This window comes from Glossina fuscipes, unplaced genomic scaffold (genome assembly GCF_014805625.2).
Source record: "Glossina fuscipes isolate IAEA_lab_2018 unplaced genomic scaffold, Yale_Gfus_2 116, whole genome shotgun sequence".
Lineage (NCBI taxonomy): Eukaryota > Metazoa > Arthropoda > Insecta > Diptera > Glossinidae > Glossina > Glossina fuscipes.
In genome coordinates, this window is record NW_023998459.1 from 2,317,121 (window position 1) to 2,340,303 (window position 23,183).

General features: G+C 34.1%; 1 protein-coding gene across 3 annotated transcripts in view; it reads right to left on the reverse strand.

Moving 5' to 3' along the window:
• LOC119640212 overlaps nucleotides 1–23,183 on the reverse strand; it is an 89,560-nt gene that overhangs the window by 51,522 nt on the left and 14,855 nt on the right. The window contains exons 1-2 of one of the 3 annotated variants that reach the window (XM_038038070.1): nucleotides 21,103–21,239; nucleotides 20,768–21,040 (exon numbers count right to left, since the gene is read on the reverse strand). The exons of the other annotated variants lie outside the window; for them this stretch is intronic. The gene's annotated coding sequence lies outside the window, so the exon portion shown is untranslated. Of the gene's footprint in view, nucleotides 1–20,767; nucleotides 21,041–21,102; nucleotides 21,240–23,183 lie in introns of those variants that run through there. 3 annotated transcript variants of the gene reach the window in all.

Genomic DNA, 23,183 nt, shown 5'->3' on the forward strand with positions numbered 1-23,183 from the left:
TCTGTTCTTTCAAGCCGTTCTTTGTCATTTACATGAAAATCACCACTTTAAGACCGTTGAAATCAAAACCGACAATTAAGACATGGCGGATCTGCATCGTCATAAGTTTCTAAAAGCATTTTGTTGGCTTTGGCAGCAGATTTCTTCAAATCAAACAACAAAAGCAATGAATGTCGAAAATGCAGTTTTGAGCGCTGCATGATTAGCGGGTATAAGCGCTTAGTAACTCAATCATACTGAAAGGAAAATTATTATCTTACATAGAGAAATGTCAAAGTCATCGAATTTAACCGCCGTGTACATCGATAATGCGCATTAATTTGTCACTTGCACCAAGAGATGTCACTGATTTACTTCACTCAGAGTACATCATTACACACTCCAAATCCAGACCAAGTTTTCTTAATTTGGCTGTTTTTATCACAATCTGCGAAATGTGGTTTGGCCACAGGGCCGCACTATCTCTCTCAAAGTTAGGGGTATTCAAATTTCTACAGCTTATGCTCACTCCAGAAATGAGTATTCTTTGTTTATTCAATCCAGAAATAATTCCTTATTAATAATCTACTTCGACGGAAATTTATACTATGATTTCCATAGCTTAGAGATTTTCTTCGTCACTAACAAAAAATAAAATTGATCAGCTTTGATACGGCTACGGCAAATTCTATTGCTACCGGCATTTTGTTTAACAATAATTACACCGTTGATATTCCATCCGAATCCAGTTAAATCCATGGGGTTGTTTTCAATCCTTCGGATTTTGCTGAACTCGAAATTTACTCCGCTGCCTGTCCGTAAATCTGACACAAATACTGACCTTTGCCTGATTTCTACAGAGTTGCAGAAGCCATGCGCTTCCATAAATCTTGTCAATACTATAATTTTTGTTTGCTTTTAGACACAGTTCGCATAAGTTTCTCCGAGAAATTTTCACACTCTCATATCTGTTTGGTAGCCACTAATTTCCCAATCAAACGCTACGGCGAATCGATTTTACAATACCGTAAATCTTGGCGTTTCTGTCACACAGACAGAGTCTACTCGCGTGAAAAGTCGCTCTGCCCTCCCTGAGCGCAAGCCATGAATGCACCTCGAATTGTTGGCAAGCTATCGATTGTAATAGTGAATATTCATCTAATTCGAAAATCTGTCCTTCCTATAAAAAAAATACAACGTCCAAAAGAAATGCATCGGATCTTTTGAAGCCTCAAATTTGCCCCTTTTCTCGAAATTCTTACGTTCATCCAAACAAAAATTCTTCAATTTCTCTAGACAGCTTCCCCAAACCCGACTTCACAATCAATAATAAAACGACCCAATAGTGAGACTGCGGTCTCAGTTCCAATTAAAGATGCAATAAATCCTGAAATCATCACCTTCCCTTTCAACATAAGGTTGTTTAAATCATTAAACCATGGCACACAACATTCTTTCTTCTGATCACGAAATGATTACCAATTCCTCAAAGAATTGCATCTTCCAGATCATTTCACGTTAATAATCGTACTGTGATTCCTACAGATCTGTGGACAATCGGCAAAAAGCATTTAGTTCTTTTTTGGCAACAGCGATGGGATAACTCACCTTATGATCGTCATTTATACCTTTTATTTCCACAAATAAATAAAGCCCCTTGGTTTGTCCCTTGCGCACTCAGACGTGACATTATTTGTCTTGTTAACAGGCTGATGTTCCATCACACGATATGTAATGATCACCTATTCAAAATTAACATTGTGAACAACCCTTTATGCACATGTTGAATCTCCCAATCTCCCGATCACATCCTATCGGTCTGTCCGAAAGTTACCTATTCTATTTGGTATTACACAATTCGGAACTTGAGTATATGTGGTCTTCGTGACCAGAGCAAGATATTTTGCGTTCTCGTGATTTAAGAGCTTATTTAGCAATCTTTTCTTTTTTTATATCGTATCTTCAAGACATATATGCATTTACAGTCACTGTACGAAACAAACCTCTTTTACACTTTTTAGCTCTCATACCTATCAAATCCTTCATATACCACATTACATCTTACATTCGCTTTTTACTCCTCGCTTTTCTGTTCTTTCCTACGTAGCGGACGAGTAATATGCGCATTTTAATAAAACCTATAAAAAAATAACTTGGCGGACGTACGACATGCAAAATTAGAAAAAAAGAAAACTTTAATCAAATAATCACTAAAATAAATAAATAATCATATTCTAATCAAAATCTAACCCCAACTTTCCTAAGGCTCATACACGGAACTCTGTCTTCACATTGGACCTTTTTTACACATCCAAGCGAATTTTAAAAGCAACAATCTAAAGTCTTAAAAATTTGTATTGAAAATTTGACAAATTTATATTAAAGAAACCCAGATAGCAAAGAAAACTTTTTTCAGAAAAGACGAAGGAAAAACGAACAAGATATCGACAAAATTATTGCTATTGAGGAAAGCTCCTAAAATAAATATTTATAATGTCAACGAACACACGGAAACCATTTCTTCTATAAATATTAGGTCCCGATTAAAAAATTGAAGAGATCTTCCGCCACAATCGAGCAAAACAGGATTAACGAAGTTTAGGAAGCATAGAAATTCCCGGACAGAACAGCTAAAAGAAGACACAGAGCTTCTAAGTGATTAAATTTTGAAATTTATGGAAATCGACAATTGCTTTGGTCTTCTGTGAATGGACTTTATTGCAAATGCTGCAGCATCGCCAAATTTGTGATGTACGAGCGACCGAAACAACCGAAAGTATCTAGACCTATTGAAAAATTACGTACCTATTGACAATCCGATCGGCAGCTGAGATAACTACACTTCCTTCATCACGTAAATTTTCAACATTTTACAATCAAAAAAAAGACCATTGTAGCTGGCTGTAGTAGGATTAAGTACGACATGTTCAAGGCACTCTCCAAAAAAAGCCTTTTTGTCTGTTGAACAAACAATATCAGCCCGATTGGCGATGAATTAAAATAAATCTTTTGCAATGGAATGGGGAAAAAACCTTAGCCAATTTCTATATACTACTAGCTTCCGTTTTTAATAAGACGACCAATTTCATGATTAAAGAAAAGCTATTAAACTACTTAAATGCCGAAAACGTTATTCCGGTCTACAGCAGCAGAGGTTGACAAATACTAGCATTAATTTTAGTTCTTATCTTTGCTCATAGGAAAATGATGCTCCTTTTACACGTGAACACTTATAATTGTGTGAAAATTCACAGTAAAATTGGGTAATATTCTGCTCACACACAAATTGGAAATCTTAGTTGGGCTATGGACTTTATATTGCTTATTTAATCGTTTTGCAGTCGTCGACGGTCCAACAATTAAAGTGAATTTCACGATTTCAAAAAACACGTTTTTATATATGCCGATGCTTTTTAATCAGCTGCAGGCTGTGCTAAAGAGAAGACTTTTTATAATCCTTGTACTTAACATACGCTCACTTCTAGCAAAACGAGAGCTATCTACTCTACCAGAGTATCAAAACATTCATAGACCTGCCTATAAATGAAATCAGAATCGAACAAAAGAAGGCATTGCAATTTATTTGCAGAATCATAAAAATTAGTCGAACTTCATAACTACATTACGAAAAAGCTTTTAAAAACTGTCAATGAGGATGTAATTTGATCGAGTTAATAACCAATTGTCGGAAAGGCTTTGAATACGAGTGCCTAGTCCGCTCAAAAATAAAATGTATTCAGTCAATTTCATGTAAGTATCCGAAATACATACAAAAATATGTCCAGATAGTGTGTTGTGCCGATACTAGGGGTTACCTGAGTTTACGCCCCGGACTAACTCAGTTAACATGAAAAAAAAATTATAATATTGAATACACAATTTATGTATCTACATGTATCTAAATTACGTTACATATATATTGGGAGGACGTTTCGTCCCTTTCCTATGGCTGGAGCAGCTCAGCGGCCCAGGGAAGGAAACACAAGAATATTTATTGGTTGCAGGGACCTTTATTCTGTAAATTTTCACTCTGTCACACTTTACTCTCTTTTCACCGCTGAACGTCGACTTGCTACGTCTAAGACTAAAACGCAACTCACTTAACCTATTTTATTACCCTACTCCTAACCTAACCTTAGCCTACGCTTAACCTATCCTATTCTATTCTTAATCTACTCCTATTCTATCTTAATCTATTCTTATTATATGTCTATCCTATTCTTATGCTATGCCTATCCTATTCTTATGCTATGCCTATCCTATTCTTATGCTAGCTTACATTCCCTCTCTCCCCAGCCAGAGACGGAGAACCCGTGAGGCCAAAACGGGGGACGAATTTTTGTCCTCACAATACATATATGTTATACATATGTATATTATATATAAATATAAAATGGAAAAAGGGCAATTGCAGTTAATTTCAGCCTGCTACATTTTAATATTGCTTCTGCTATCATCGATGCCATGTTAATTCTATTGAATCTTGGCAGAAAAACTTTCTGCTTTTTGAGCTAAGAGATTTCCATAGGAGAGTTGATAAACGATCTTGTTAACTCGCTTGTTATGTTAAGTTAAATTGACGTTAATGTTCCTATTTGCCCGACAACGAATTTCCTTTTTAAAAACTTAGCCAATGCAAATATGAACATTTTAATTCACTTAGGGTCTTCTGTAAAAATGTAAATGTTGGGGGGAGAGGAGTATAACCTACCTTCATTATCGACTCCGGTTGGTTCCATTAAAACTGCTCTTTTTAACACCCATCTATTGCCAACGTCATACTTAAACCAAAATTTAAAATTTTATTATTGACCTGCGCTCCGCCAACATAGTAAATAATGTTCATGAGGTTCACTATAGATTGATGTATTTCAGTTGTGGAACGGGAGGTTGAACTAAAGGAGTATATGATTTTCCGTTTGCTTATTCTGACATAAATACCAGTTTCGATTTTTAATATCTTTTTTACTTTGATTGTACTTAGGTTAATCCTTCAAACTTAGGCAATGTGTAATTTAGTTGAATCTACGCTGTGACTGAATTATGTATGTATATGTAAAAACAAAAATGAATAAATAAATAATCTTGAGTTTGCATACCTGTCCATTTAGCTATAGTCCGTCCCCCCATCATGTATCCACCAATAGTCAATCCACTCTGATACCGTGCCTCGCAGTAGTTAGCATTTCTTTGTGTAATATGGTGCTACCAGAGACAACTAAATGACAGTATGGTGCAATATTTATTTCAGAATTCAAACGAGGAAATTATTGTGGGCTTTTGGGTTTCTATTATCAGTAAAAGTAGTAACTTTGTTGGCCAAATACTCCGCCGAATTTCTATGAATATTTTCATATCCAGAAATATCTTTTATTATTGGAAAGAGTTATATTACATTAATAATTTAACATTATTAACATTTTATAAGATTTCGTCATTTTTACTGTTAGTTTTATTTGCCTACAAATACATTTAACAAGTTTCAGCAACTCTTCACGTCACGTACGAGTTGTTGTATTGCAGACAATATTCTAGAATGTTCTTAACATATTTTTTGAGGCATTTCGCGAAAACAAAATTTAAAATTCTTTAATACGCAATAAACGATGAAAAGAAAACAAATTATATTTGCTACATACATACATTATGTTTGGTTTTTTTCGTGGATACGCACTTATGGGTGTACTACAGCATATAATCAATTAAAAACGCAGAATTGTCTGTGATTCAGCTTTGCCAACATTTTAGAGAAAGTGACTTCACATCAGAAAACTATTACCAGATTCTTTGCCCACACAAATAATGAAAATGAAAAGCCAAGTCGGCAAAGTTCTGCTAATTAACAGCGTTGTCGTAATTAATAAAAGACACACCAGAGACTTGTAAATTCTTCTAATTTAAAATTTAAACAAAATCCTGAATTACCTTGTCATTTGGTCGTCTTCGTTATAAGTATATATAACATAGAAGAAAAATTAAGTAAATTTCAACGTAGTAACTGGATAAGTGTCTAGGTGTCTAAGGTTATTGCAGTAGACAAAAAATCCTTAGAATCAATTGAGGTCCTTGAAATGCTAAACGCCTTTTATGTCGAAAATTGTCGTTTGCAGATCGCTGAAATTTTAGTCTAAAAATCAAAAGTTGACTTCTACGAAGCTCGATATTTTGTCCATCGAAAGTACTCCCAAAGAAGTATACGCGTTATTAGAATCCCATATGGCCTTTAAACCAATATCAGACACCGTTTTCAAGAGTGTATATTTTCATGAGTAAATACTTTTATGATAAAATCTGCATCAAAATATGCCAAAATATTTTAAATGTCTTAATGCCAAAATATTGGAAAAGTTTTAATAAACATTTATTATGCATGTTTTGTCAATTAATTCTCCCATCACAAGATAATTAAACTAAATGGGAAACCAGCAGTATCGTAACGAACCGACTAAACGAATGAGAACTAGAGGTGAAGGGACATTAATTCACTTTTCATAGATCAATTTGTCCTTTACTTTAACATTAAACAACAAAAATTCACGGAAGAGTTTGCACAAATGCTTAGTGCGTTATAGATTGCAGACACAAAATAGGAGTCTAAGAAAATGAAAACCAACTATTATTTATATTTTTGTTTCGTTTACTGTAGGCTTTTTGTGACATTTTACAGCTTTCACCGTAGTTTTTTCAGATAGCTGTTTTGCGGATTATATTTTTTATTTTATTTAAATCTTCATAAAATTTAAATTACTACCCGCTTATTATACTTCTTTTTTTTTTGTTAACTGGATTAAGCCAATAAGGATGGCTTATTTGTCCACTCAAAAAAATTCTGTAAGATAGTTGACGGAAAAAAATTTTCTTTCCTGCAATTTAAAAAAGTCACCACAGGTGACAATAACCCAACTCAAAAACCATAAAAAAATGATTACACTAAAACTACAACATTTTAACACACTTTGCATTTTATTTAATCTCAACTAACTATTTACTTTTGGTCTTTTAGAAGTCACAAATGAACGTACACAAAATTCTGCTCCTTATTTGCGTCTTTTCATTCTACATGGATGAAAACAGCGGAAGTGAAACATAATGCGAAGAAAAAATACCCTTCTTTCATCATCAAAGCAGAGGAAAGTTAATAAAATATACCAGCACGATGCTTACAAAAAATGAAAATGAGAATAACGGAAACATTCTGCGTTTGGATAATAGAAATAAAAAAAGACTAAAAGAATATGATAAAAAACAAGTCCCAGTAAACGTGCTGAAATATGTTAAGTTTTACTATAAACGAAAATTAACCACGAAGTTTAATTTAGACATTACACATACACAAAGAAAACGTAACATATACGTTATCAAATAGACAATGTCCTAATTGCGATTAGAAAAAAAAATCACGTCTTGTATATCTGCCAAAGTTAACAATCAGATAGGCATTGTAACTTCTTAGTATAAGCATAAATGTATATACGGTAGGAACGTCGCTACAAACTCCCCGCCAGATTTTCGTTCACTTGGAAATTGCATCTTATTATATCGTTGATTTTTAGGGAAAATGTGAAGACTGCCCATTGATCCATTTTTATTGAACTACGCCAATGTTGAGCTTGTACTGAAAATCACTAATATTTAAGCCTCTATGAAGAAGAAAAATATCCAGCCTAGGTTAGGATTGTATACAAAAATAAACGCAAGAATTAGGCTTAAAGGAATTAAAATGAAGATCAAAGATCGACACTAACTAACATAATGGAATAAATTCACCACTATGATACAATAACAAAAAATTGAATAATCTTTTGGAAGTGCTACATTCTGGAAATAAAAACCTTTAAAATCGTTAAAGTCAAGAAAGTGGATATTGATCAATAGTGCAGTTTACCCAAAAACAGAAGCAACGCAATCAATACCGTAGACGACTACGAGAAATTAAATAAAATATTACCATCAACAGACAGAAAAAAAAGAAAATTGAGAAACTTGCATTGCATGTTACTTCTTTAATAATATTTATTGATACCGATCTTATATATGAAATCTATTTCATGAGTCCACTGCAAAATGAAGGATCTTCGACTATTGACGAAGTCAACAAAATATGCCTAAAATTCTCTTCTCACAAATCCTTAACTAGTGCTTGTAACGGCAATCTCTTATATCTTTTGGATTTGTCGTTTAAACAACATTTTCTTTCTTCGACATTGAAAGATATTCTTTTTACGTTTTTTCTTTAAATAATTCATTATATAAATCCTTCACCAATCGGCAACTCTGCTCAAGCGCTGTGGTCATATTTTTCTCTTTGTGAAAAAATTTTTGCAATTTAATTTCATTATTGCGTTATACGTTTTTAAAAGTTTTCAAACTTATTATAATTTATTGAACTTTTTGTGTGTTTATTGCGAAAAGTGTTCATCGCGGATACCGTACGTGTTTTCCTTTAAATACATTAAAAAAGAAAAAAAAAAAATTAAAAACATCTGACTTTTTATTCACTAGTTTCCCAAACCTTTTCAGGTGAGTGGTTATTTCACAAATAATAAGCAATAGACAACAATAAGGCATAATGGCCCCGGGGCCGCCAGACAAAAACTCGAAAAGATTTCATCTATTAAGTGACACATCCCCCCAAAGAAGAAAAAATAAAACCTCCGATTTTCCGGTGTTGCCAATCAGCGATATAACCCCTATTCATAAAAAATATATTATTTCTTCAACCAATGCTCGAATAACAATTTCCCAAATTAGCCCTTTTGCTATAAAAAAAGCTCTAGATAGCATTACAACATACATCGACTCCATCTCGATTCTACACGATGGGAATTTACTGGTCCTCGCTGGGAACCCGCGCGCAACCGAAAAACTCATAAAGGCAAAATCTTTAGCTAATCTATGTGCAATTTCAGCTAAACTACATGAGAAACTTACCTCGGTTCGAGGCGTAATTTATGCCCCTTGCTTAAAGCATGTGCCGGAAGATGAAATTGTTCGCGAAATAGGCAATCAAGGAGTGACTGAAATATATAAATTCACCAAACTGAATGATGACGGAAAAACACGCTCTGCTACAGGAAGGATTATTTTAACTTTTGATCGCTATCGATTACCGCGAACAGTAGATGTGGCGTGGTATAAATGTAAAGTAGAATTATACATCCCAAATCCTATGAGGTGTAAAAATTGCCAACGCCTGGATCATACGGCAAAAAGATGCACTAATGCTGCATCTTGTGCTAACTGTGGTCATCCTCCACATACTGAAAGCTGTACCCGTAGTTTCTGCATAAATTGCAATGATCAACACTCAACGTTAGACAAACAGTGCCCACGTTTTGTACAGATGCGTGAAATATTAAAAATCAAAACAGAAAATTACTGTAGCATGGGAGAAGCGCGACGCACATACCGGGAAAGAAATCCATCTGTAGCCCATGGAATTGGCAAAAGTAATACCTACGTTGCTGTTGCCTCGCAAATCGAGACTAGCAAGACTTTAACTGCAACTGCTTCCAATGAAAAACCTGTTCCACCATTAACCAAAAATTATAATGCGAAACCAGTTACATCACTTGCCAAAGATAATACTGAAAAAACCAAAGCAACTGCAAATATTGAAACAATTAAAACAACAACACATATGCTAAAATCTAATACACCAAATTCTCTAGAATCTCCAGCTATCAACTTTACCCAACAAATCACAAGTGGTAATGAATCCATTCTTTCATCCATTAATCAATCTTCAATTTCAAATTATTCACGTGCGCCAACTCGTTGCGCTTCAAATGTACCAAATCACCTAAGTACAGATTATTCTGCTGGTAAGAATAAATCATTCAGGAAAAATTCCTATAGCGACCTTCTCGACGGAGACGCTGACATGTCAACTTAACCCTCCCTCCACTCTGCTTACATGTCATTACAATTAAATAAAGTTTTTAAAATTCTACAATGGAACATTAAGGGACTTATTAATAATTTTGATGAACTCCGTACACTCATAAGTGATTTTAATCCAACCTTTTCATCGCTTCAAGAAACCCATTGTAGAAGCTCTTTTAATCCTTTTCCACCCAAATTATATATACTGGATACTTCACGAATGCTGATCAAAATTCATATTCCAAACAAGGAGTAGGTGTTTTTATAAAATCAAGTGTACCTCACAAACGCATAAATTTAAGCTCAAATATACAAGCCGTAGCGATACAAATAATGTTAAATATAAAATTTACAGTGCTTTCGCTCTATATTCCACCTTCACAATCGTTTTCTCAGCAAGAACTCTACAATTTATTCTCCGTACTTTCCCCCCCATTAATTATATGCGGCGATTTCAACAGCTGGAATACCATCTGGGGCTCAACAGTGAACAACACTCGCGGTACTGTTTTAGGAAAGGCCTTTTTTCAAAGCAACCTTTGCGTTTTAAATGATGGAAAACCAACGCACTTCTCAACTCATCATAATTTTTCACATAGTGATTTAACATGTTGCTCGCCATCACTTCTTCCTTTGGTGTCCTGGTCTATTTCTGATGATCTACATAATAGTGATCACTTTGCAATCATAATCGATCTTAAACTTTCAACGTCCTCTGCTACTCCAGCAAAACAGGCCAAATTCCTCCTAGATGAAGCGGATTGGATCATTTACTCCAAACAGGTGGAGTCATTTTTGAATTCAAAGCCATTTAACGGAAACTGCAACCATGATGCTGCTATTATGTCTAAGGCGATTCGCACGGCTGCTCATCTTTCTATTCCTCAATCCAACAGCTCTTTTAATCGAGCTAGGGTTCCTTGGTGGAACAACACGCTTTCGTTTTTGAGGAAAAATAAAATGGATCTATGGCACCGCTTTAAGAGATGTCCTGATCAGAATCACTTGTTATTATACAAAAAGGCCAATGCTCTATTCAGGAAGGAATTGAGGAAATCAAAGGCACTTAGTTTCGAACTTTTTTCGAAAAGAATTCACAGAAATACATCAATGAAAGTCGTCTAGAACAAAATCAACGGATTCAAAGGGACTTCAAATCTGAACGAAATTTCTGTCATCTGCACCCCTAATGGAACTTTAACTGACGCAGATGAGATTTCTAATTACTTTGGAAAAGTGTGGTGCGAATACACCTCTGACAGCAACTTTTCTAGTGCTTTCATCGAAGACTCCAATTTCTCTTCCAAATGCTATTGACAGATGTGCCATGTCCTTGGAAAATTGTGATATCTACTTTAAAACTTGAAAGTTGCCTCTCCAAATCGAAGGGGAGGACACTTGGTCTAGACCACATCTCATGCCGAATGATCAGTGCTCTGTCTAATTCAAGTAAAAAGAAATTACTCGACCTATATAATACGATATTCTTGAGTAGCCATATACCCTACATATGGAAACTGGCAACTGTTGTTCCAATTCCTAGGCCAAAAATGACTCCATCGCATCGGATTATCGTCCAATCTCTCTTTTACCTTGCCTCTCAAAAGTATTGGAAAAGATTATGGCATCTAGATTATCTTATTTTCTTGACTCCAAGAACCTGGTTACAAAGCAACAAGTTGGTTTCAAGCGGGGTAGAAGATGCATCGACGCTCTTTTGCATATTGATTATTTTAAAAGCAACGCAATTTCCGAACGGGATTATGTAGCAATTCTCTTAATTGATTTCGAAAAAGCGTCTGACACAGTTGGTCTACATGTTATTTTAAGACTCTTGAAATCATGGAATGTTGGACCCAAATTCTTCAAATACATCAAATCATTCATGTCGCATCGGCGGTTTGAAGTTAGTATCAACAATCATTTCTCTGATTCCTTTCCGCTAATGAATGGCATTCCGCAGCGATCTCCACTTTCTGTCACGCTTTTCCAGATCGCCTTCAACGAAATTAGCAAAATTCTTTGCCGTGCACCAAGAGTGGAACACTGTCTCTACGCGGACGATGTATACATTTTTACAAAAAAAAGATATAGCACGAAGGCAATCAACATCCTCGAATCTATTGAGCGAGAGATCTCCACATGGGCAAACTCTTCAAGGGCTAAAATTTCTATATACAAATCAAAAAAAACATTTGTCGAAAGCAGATATGAGATGCAGGAAACCTACTGATGCATATTAACGACTTACCAGCACTAAATGTGCAGACGCTCCATGTTCTCGGGCTCACGTTTTCCAACAATTATCGTTGGAAAGCACACTGTCTTCGGTGAAATAACTCCCTTTTAACAAGGGTAAATTTCATACAGTACGTTGCTTGGAGAAGCCATGCGCATATTAACACTATTGCTTATCTTACGAAAATGCTTGTGTTAAGCAAGATTGACTATGCTTTGATAATTTATGGCAATAGCTGCAAATATAATATCAACATCCTTAAACCGGTCTATCACCAAGCCGTCAGAGCAAGTTGTTATGCTTTTCGGACGACGCCCATAAATAATATTATAATTGGAACTGGTCTCCCAACTTTAGAAAATAGACTGTATGAGTTAAAAGCTAAAATAGTCCCTAAGCTTCTTAATTCAAACAAATCCATTCTCGGTGATGACGTAAGAAAGATTATTTTTGCGAAGAAAATTCCAAAGTCACCATCTGCAATTGACCATTGTTTGTGCATCGGAAAGGAATTGAACATTCCATTAAAAATTTCCCGCTCTTTTGGTGTTAAACCTCCCTGGATTTTGAACGACTGCTCTTTTGACATCTCACTGTCTATGCACAAGAAAGAAGATACTCCAAATTACGTCTTCAGGAATCTAATAGCAGAAAAAATCCAAGTATTGGACTATGCTGGTTGGAATCTTTTGTACACAGACGATCTCCTGGTCTGCCTCCAGCTTGTGCGGTGGTAGATGCTACAGGACGGGTTCTTCTCAACCACATATTTCACTAAAGTACTTCAACGTTCATAACCGAAGCCAGAGCTATCCTTCACGCAGCCAACCTTGCCAATAAAAACAAACTCGAAACCGTCATTGTAAGCGACAGTTTGTCTGTATTACAAGCTGTTCGGAATCCTTCGACTTCGAGATGGAGCACCATCAACAAATTAGGGAATATAATTACTACACCCGACGGGAAAATTAAAATGTTATGGGTACCAAGTCACACCGGTTTACTGGGAAATGAGCAGGCTGATCGAGCGGCAAAGTATGCTGCTTCTGCTCCTCTAATTATGGATGATGTCATGGAAAAGTTGGATGTTCAAAGATACATTGGAAGAAAAGTTAAAGAGAAAATTGCAGAAGGAAATTTACAATACCATCATCAACACTACTCTTGCATTAACCCTCAATTAACTCCACCTCTATATCCAACAAATGTTGAGATAATCAATATCCAAACATTCTCCAGAATTCGCCTTGGTCATACAATTGCAACTCACCAATGGATCCTGAAGAAGTCGTCTTCCCCAATCTGCTGTTGTGGACAAACTCTTACTATAAAGCACATTCTCTGCGAATGCCTCAACTTTTCCTCGGCTAGAAGTATTGCATTTGGAACGATTAACCCTTTGAACATTCTACAATCAGATTCAGAACAGAATATCAATTCTATACGTTACTTTATTAATACTACTAAGCTCATTATCTAATGTACATTTTATTATTCTTTTTTATAATTAGAGCCGATAGCCTGTGTTGCTAGTGCTCAATGTCTTTTTTTTAGTCTAAGAATTCATTTCATTAGTCTAAAATTAAAATAATAATAATAATAAATCCTCACTTTTTGTCTTTCTGCAACTGTTCCTTTTTTAGTAGTACATCCAACATAAAAGTTTAAACTGCGCAGAATTTCAATATATAATATAGGGGTACATCTGATTGTATTGTTTCACAAATCCCACAATTGATGGTTTGAGTTTACATGCAAGCTAATCGATATTCTAAGAAACTAAATTCCAAAAAATGGTTCAACCAAATACACCTGCTTTACGCAGCTAGCGATTGGTGAAAAGGTTAACAACAATGAGCTTGCCGGTGAACGGAAAACATAGTCAGTCTAGTCAAAAGAATTCAATCATACTGTATATAAAAAAAAAATCGGATGTAAATATAAATTTTTGTAAATAATCTATAAATAGATCTCTTAGGAAATGTAAATAAAAGCTACGTTAATCTACAAAATCACAATTAAGCGGTACGAAATGTATGTGACGAGAACTCGGATAAATTGCAAAGAGGGCACTTCACGTTACAGAGGAATTAATCTACAAAAATAAACCTCTCGAAATTTTTTTTCTGGTTAGTGTACCGCTCTAAGCAGGTTGTGTGAATATCTGAAAAATGCTTACGAATCCTGAAAATTTAGCTGTAGCTTGCATGACTCATTTCAGCACAAATTAAAACTCTATAGGTAAATTTCATTTCAAAAATTTGTTGACGTAAATATGTCAACTTTGTGTGAGCACCTAGTAAGAAAATTAATAAAAGATAAAAGAAAGCTGCCGCATTAGAAAATAATTGTATTTTAATATATTACATATTACGCTTTAATCAGCAGTTTCCGAGAATAAATAGTACGTAAAAAATTATAATAAAAAATTATTAAGCTTTAACATACTTAAAATAAAGGAATAATCAAACATGGAATTGGTTGATTAGAAATTTAAAAATACGTATTTATCTATTGTACATGAATCATTTGCTTAAGTTTTTCAAAATTGGATTTACCAAAGACTTTACGGCACCATACTTCTGCGTTCTGCTTTGCTTTCCGCGAATATGAATCTTATGTATTGCAGTTAAATTACTATTGTTATACGATTGGGTATATGTTTTAGCCAAACCACATTGCCTCGTTTTCATTTTCAAGTGTAGATCGCTGTTCAATTTATTGTAAAGTTCTTTACACAAATATATTTTTTCTTCACAAACAATTTGTGCGGAGCAATACTAAAATATGAGTGCTTACATATATTCTCATATATTTGTGACCGGAAATATTTGTCATGATTTTTATATGAACTGCAATAGCAATTCATATAGCAGAAGTTGTTTCATAAGATGGCTTTGATTGATTTTGACATTTAAATTGCTAAGGATCTGTACGTGTACATATGTTTGTATATAATATATGTTGCAGACTGACTATGTTACATATACATATATATAATATATGTTGCAGACTGCCGTTTTGTTTTTGTTGCTTTAATACAGTTATGCGCTTAATAAATTGGAAGAAATAAATTAAGGTTTTACGAATCTGTTCACCTAAACACAGATAAATGTCACATCAAACCGATCTGCTAAAGTAAACTGCTATAACTTACATTATGTACATTGTTTACATGAGAAGAAACTCTTTTTTTATTCCACATATTCAACATATAGACAATAAAGACAGAAGAAACTTTGAAGAGACGTTTTATCACGAAAAAATATTGTGTGTGCCTTGCCAATTCTCTCGTTTTTTTTTTTCAGCGGGCACTCGAAGGACGGAATATTTATTACAGTTATAGTCTTAGGTTGTTTTCGGAAATTTTCGTAAGAGTGGTGTGCCGTTTTTATTAGCCGCGTATTTATCGCGCTACTTATATCGAATTTACTTAAGAACTCAGCGTAATCAAGGAAAATTGGCGCAGAACTGGCATTTACAACTTGTAAAACATATAACTTTTTTATTAAACAATATTTCAACAATTATTAAACAATAAGCAATAGTAAGATAAGATTTTATTTAAAAAAAAAAGAAAACAAATTTACTAAATAGTGTACTTATATAAAATTTTATATTTTTCTCGTCTAAACATTTTCGCAATAAGCAAAATTTTTCTGTCGTGCTCCTAAAACTAGAGACTATGTCAATGTTCCTGTGTTCCAGGTTTTCTGTTATAATGAAATAAAATATAATTTAGGTTTGCTATTGGCAGCGCTATAGTTATTGGGATCATTTACACGACTAAACGACTGTAATAAGTTAATTCCATAGATAAATGCGTTTGTACTGCAAATTCCTCTCGCAATTCACTTTAAAATATATAAAATAAAAATATGCCCGAGTCGAGACCTTTTGCAATCCTTTTTTCCCTTCTCTCATATGACAGCTACTAGACAAAAGCAGTCATTAATACAGATAATTGGTCTGTGCGTATGAGTTACGATTACTGAAATTACTGAGTTTACTACAAAAAAATTACTTACAAATTGTTTTTTGATTGACGTTAAACCATTTCAAACGAACTATCTCGTCATATCCAAGAAACGGACATTATAGCAAGTTTTACTAACATAAAAAAAAAAACAAAAAATTGCAAACATAGAATTACATCGCAGAATCGCCATATACTTCACATATAATGCGGAATTACTTGAAATTCCAGTAAGTTGTGTGCATCAAAGTGCAGTCAAGTTTGATTATAAATATGTAACGTTTTCAACTGCTTTTGTCAGTTAGTGCCGAGGGAAAAAATGTTCATAAGTGAAACATAGCCGTGAGTGCAATTGTAATGTGAAATTTTTACTTTATTTTGTAACTGCTTTTTGATATGTTTGGAAACCTTCACAAAACAGAAGATCTTCCAAGTAAGAAACGATATTAAGTTCATGTATTTACATTCATTTTTAATATTAATGATTATTATTAAAATAATTATTAACAAAAATGATTATTATTTCTCAGATATTCCTGCTATTATGAAAAGCCAAAAAGATTTGAAAAGGGTCGGGGCTTAAATTATTCCATGGCAGGAAGTTAACCAAAGAAAAGAACGACATAATTTGGCAACGTAAATTCGAAAGTGAAGTCGTTACGCAGAAATTATAAGAGTTAAAAGGCTAAAATTTGCCACATTTGCTATAAGAAACACTCTACTGTTTAAGTGCAAAATTGAAAGAATCGACCATGCCCAGACATAGTAGGAAGTGATTAAATTATCTTTTTTTCACCACTTTGAAGTTTTATGCTTATTTACCGTAAAGCAAACAAGCCAGAATGTTAAAAACTATTTTTTGCCTTCCTCAAATAAAGACATTTTATGTCATTATTATAAATGAATACAGTAGGCACCGCCATTATTTTTTTCTTAATAATACCAGCGATACGGGTACTAAATAAAATAACTTTGAAAGTAAGGCTCGAAAGATAATTGGTGGGTATCCGAGATTCAGCCCCCGCCAAATATAACTTTCTTACTTGTTATATATATTGATACATTAACATATTAATTTGCCTACAAAGAACGTATAATTTTTTTTTTTCATTTATTTGTTTATTTATTTACTTATACATGAAATTTAGCTAAAATAAATGAACAGTTAAGTTTAATTAACTTTTAGAAGTACACCTTATACTAATTTTTGGTAAAAACTAGTATAAAGCATACAAGGAGTTGCAAGGAAAAATACACGATTAAATAATAATTCATGTATGAATAAATAACAGGAAGAAAGAAAAAAAAGCGTGTTGACAGCCAGCACTCCCAAGTGCCTAAACCATTGCAAACATCCAAAATCTTGGCAACCGATAAAATAAACAACACCAGTTAATTTTCGAATCATAATGAGATATTAAGATTGCAAGTTAGTTTAAATACGACGTAAAAAAATCACGCATATTAAGCAATTTTGTGTTGATAGACTTTAAACAATCGGATATTTAGATTAAGTGATAGACAGCATTTAGGTTACTGCAAACAACTCTGAACAGGTCAAACAGCATTAAAGCTTATCTCACCAAGTAATGGAACGAATCGATAGCTCCATTAATTAACTAAATAAAAAGGGAACAACAAGAATAAATCTATATTTCTTCAGTGACGGTAAGGATAATAGAAGCAGTCTATTTTCATAAGTAGGCAGAGAAACATGTTGATCCCAAACAAGGCAATTACCTTGGCAATTTGGTTTTGCTTTGAACTGCTTTGCTTTTGAACTGATTCGATTAAGTCTACATAACGCTTATGGGAAGGAGGCAGACTCAAGTATAGGTGTAACAAAACACATGTATAGCCTTTTTGAAACGTAAGGATCCTTCAGCTCTTTAGACCACCTTTACCAACCAAGCGCGGATCTATATTTACTTAAAGAGAGCTTAGTGTTCAAATTGAAACGATTGTTTTAATTTGATCGTATAGAATGCCTATGTGGATGAACGAACCAACTTTTTCCAATTTGTGTGGAGTAACGAAAAACTAAGTATTGAATGACACCCTTCTTAAGAAAGAAAACTTCTTGCATTTTTTTGATTTAATTATATGAAATTTAACGAGCGCAATGTAGCTAAATTATATCAGTCAATTTGAAGCTGATACGATTGCCATTCCAAGTAGAAGGACGAAAACAGTTTAACATCGTCAGCATACATTCAGAACTGGATGCATTTATTCACGGAAGTGAGATCATGAAATGAAAGGGATCCTAAGTGGCTGCCTTCATGGACGTCAGGAGAGATTCTTCCGAGGTTTTGAAGTTTAACAGAACCGTGAACGATCTCTTATGTCTGTAGATAAAAGCTGATACTTTTGACTACGTAGAGGGGGAAGCCAGAAGCCTGGAGTTTGAAGATCAATAAATTATGGTTAACTATGTAAAATGCTTTGTTAAAATCAGTATATACGATATCCGTGTGAGAGCCAATAGAAAAAGCCTTAAAACATGGCAATTAAACTCTAAGAATGAAATTAGATCTTCCTTTCCGAAAGCCATGCTGGAATGGAGAAATATAAAATTTGATAGCAAAAGCTATCTATCTCAACGTGATGTCTACACTTGTAAACTGGAATAAGGAAACTACCCTTGCAACATAAAGGCAAACCATGTGATTTCAAATCATTGCTAATTACAAATTATTGAAAAAACACCGCCTAGCTCGTCAGAGTATGATTGAAGTATACATGATAGAATGCCATCAGCTTAGGCGCACAGCAATATTTTAGAAACGTCAAACTATGTAAATCGTCGTTTCATGAAATGAACAAGTTACGAATCGAAACCGTGTTAGTGACCAAATAGGGATAGCTAACAGTTAAATTGGAATTGGCAGTTGAAAATTCTCATAAGCAGAACCACTTTTTAAAAATTTTTTGAAAAGTTTGTTTCACTGCTTTTGCAATATTTAACACGCTTGTTAACCCGTGGCGGGCACTTGCTTCGAGAGCGAGGTTGCAGCAATAGGTAGGTTTAATACATTTTAAAACGAAGACAGTAAGAGTTCAACATTTCCAGCAGAAAAATCGAGCATAATATGTGAAAGATATGGTTTAAACAGTAAAATATTGGTCTTATTAAAATCATAATTTTTATTGGAAGATGTTGGATTTGGCACATTAGAGTAGTTCAACGGACTATCATCCCTACCATGAAAGGAAATACAGACTGCCGAATGATACGCGCCCTCAGGGAAACTAAAATGTGGACAGTAATTTACAACCATCTTCGGGAAATTGGCAAAGCTAAGATCTAGCAATCCGCCATTACAATTGGGAACACGGTTGTATTGAAACAAATAATTCATTGAAAAACACAACAGCTCCATCAGATGTTGAAGGGGAGACCACACAGCCAGAATTACCATTATAACCATAATTGAGTTGTGGAAAGTTGAAGTCCCCCAAGGCTATGTCTATACCAGTAGATTAAGACTTTCCGACCACATCACAAATGAGGGCAACATATTACTTACAAACAGGGATAACCGTATTTGGAGGATTATAGAAACACTTTTACTGGCAATTTTCCCTGAGTGGCAATAAATTCAACGTCGGAAGGAGTAGAAAGCGCAATTGATTAAGATGGGACTGCAACAGATATGGCAATTAAAACACCACCACCAGTGCAGTCTAATCGATCTTTCTCAAAACCTGGAAAGTATTGTGAAAAATTTCTAATGAGTGTAAATGAGACTTTAACCAAGCTTGAGTGAAGGGCGAACGGGAAAACTTCTTACTGAAAACTGCTTACTGAATTTAGGAAAGCAGAGCGAATTCTAAAGTTCAGACTAACGTTTTGGTAAGAGAATATTACTGGGTCTGAGGAAACATTTAGCGGAAACGCTTTTAGAAAACGATAGAGGAAACGCTAATATTCTTTGTAGGCAAGGATAGAGCACACACGTAAGTCGACGAAACAGATTTAAGCGAAGACTAAGGTGAAGTACCACATGCTACAGTACGAGTTGGTCTTTTACTGGGGGTGAAAAACATCATCAAATATTGTCTTCTTCGGAAAGTTCATCTCTTGTCTTTCTTTCGAATCCTTTCGAAGGATCTAGGACAGAATCTGCAGCACGGCCATTAATACCTGCTCACTTTGCATGACGAAGACGTTCGCAAGGCCAACAAGTAGTAAATCGTTCAGAATCAGAATTCTGTTTTGCTCGAGATGATGTAAAAAACACTCCATGTCAAAAAGTAACAGACAAGATAGGGATTGTGAAAAAAAGAAAGAACAAAAAGTTTGTGACGAACAGGAAAATATTCTCTGAATTTAGCTATTAAAGACACAGTAAACAGAGAGCAAGCTATAAGAAAAACTGTAAACACGCAGTTAAAGAACAAGAAAGAGACGTATTAACGAGCTCATCAAGTGCTGATCGCAAAAAACAAATTGAGTATCAGGACAAAAAGACCAATATAATTCAATTCATTTATACACTTTTATACGTTTACAATTAATGAGGCTTTAAACGAGTATAAAGCAATAAGATAACAAAAAAGAAATCGCAAATCAAAACTTAGTTATGTGTTACAAAATCCATTTTTTTAATTTATTCCTTATTTGTTTTATTTCAATAGCATTTAATTTGAAAGTGCAGAAGATATGCCAGCTCATATTTCCTCACCTACTCGACTTAATTGTTAGCGTCACGATGGCAATAAATAAGAAGGTAGAGCTGCAGAAGTTACATGCTGAATTTCATGATTTTGCACTTTATAGTGCACGCAAATGTTGCATAGAGCTGCGCAAACCTTTGCGAATTTTCCCAATTTCTTGGAATAGTAGCCATCAACTTTGAAAAACGAATAGGTTTAATTCGGATTTTTGCCAACTTTTCAGTATACCAATGCATCGCTGAACAACGTTCCTTGTCTTGCAATGATTATTGTATGGAACCCTGAAGGAAGCCTTCCGCCTTTCACATGATTATTTAATAACATTTAAGAACATGTTACTTACCTTTTTTTTGGTTTTTTTAGCAGGCTTCTTGGCGGTATGTATTCAGTAAACTGATGAGTTTTTATTTCTAGATCCTTTCCCCATTATCAATGATAGAAGCAATACATAATGACGTACGGAAAGATTAATGATATGCAATCGGTTACAGGCTTTATCGAAATATATGCATTAACTATACAATTAGTGTAAAAAGAAGAAAAATCTAATTTGCTTACCTTTCACAAATTTAGAATTTTTTGCTTTGTTTCACCTGTTTATAAGTAAAGAGCTTTTTTCTTTTTCCTCTAAACAGCTAATACCAACTCTGGAAAACTAATATTAACCCAAAGCATGAACTACTTTGCTTACGCCTGATTTGACAGAGGTGAGAAACCTTTTGCGTATGTATTTAGCAAAAAAAAATCGAAAATGAAACTTAGCTGACGCCACACGTAATAGGTGCGATGACGAATAAGAGATAATATCATAATGTACCACTATCGTTTCCCACTATTTATTTAAAGGGAAAATAGTAATAATTTATTTGTTTATACAACCAACCATTATATACATGTAAAGACACGAAATTATACAAAATTTGCAGGTAATGCAATGAATTAAACAAACTAATAACCACTTTCAAGAAGCAAACACGATATAGAATAGCAAGCCCATCCGCCTTCGTTCAATTAAAAACGTGAAGAGAAAAACAAATTCCTCGCAGAATTTCGTGTTTTCATACATTTAAACTTCAGTGTGACATTTACATCCTCTACAAGATAATTTATATATGTCAGTAGAATGTTATATTTTACTCATTAGAAGTGATATTTATCCTCGATAAATCCGAACCATCTATTCCATCTACATTTATTCCTCTTCTTTTATTTCCTTTCTGCGCTAAAAAATAAAGCATTTTTGAAAATATTTAAATAAAAGCCTAGATAACACAGTATATATCTCTTATTATTTACTTATTATGTATGCATTCAATGTAAAAAACAGAGAAAATGCCATTTCCCCCGTATTTTTACAACTTCAATCGTTCTCCTATTTCTCATTTATCTGCAAAACATTTCCTTTAGATTTTGTTTAGTTTTTTCCTATAGCCGTTTTTTCTTATAAATGTATCTCTGAACATTTAATTCTGAGACAAATTTATTCAAAACCAAACACAGTATATTTTACAGCTACTGTGCATGCATAATCCCAAAAAAAAAAAACAACCGACAGTTGGTGAAAAATTTGTCGTTGACGTTATCATACATATTGCAATTCCGCATAAAAAGCGAGCATGATAAATAAATGCTTCATACGTAAATACGATCCTAATTAATCAAAAAGTATATAGTGTATGGATGTGAACTCATGACTTTCATGCCGAAATCTCGGAAATTAAAATTTTGTAATGATTATAGTTTAAATAAGAACAATACCCGAAGTCACTGATATTACTTTTAGCAAAATAGATAGGGATAAACCACATGAGATAGAAAAATTTAATAATAATATTATGCGACAATATTTGGCAATAATTTTTGCCTTTGATTTCATCAACTTCCAATCTCTCACCTTTAGGAGGGTGTAAAATAAATTTTTTTCTCGCATTTATAGGAAGCTCTAGGCTAGAAGTAAAAACCCTCCTACTTTTTTGTTGTTTAAACTCGGAAATATAAATTAAAAAAATTTTTTTTTCATATATAAACAGCAAAATTATAATATCCACAAAAGAAGTATGAAGGTATACCCATTTTGTCGTTGTTTACAACAACCGAAAGGAAGCTTCATAGACCCAATGAAGTATAAAAACTCTTGATCGACGTAGAACAGTTGAAAGTTACTAAAACATTTTTTATATTCTAATGAACAAGAAGGTAGGCAGACCGAGCTTATCTAACTGATCAGCTGGGCGGAATTTCGTGCCCAAAAGCGGCCAAGCCCTATCCTCTCTATGGTGCTTGTTTGGCCGTATTTTCTCTAGAGACCCAGAACTTAGACGGACTCCAAAATATTAATAGAATTGTAATATCACTCCATATGCATTTTTTTCTACTGCTCGTCTTGGTATTGTGGCTTTTATAACTTTTTTAAATGTCTACTAT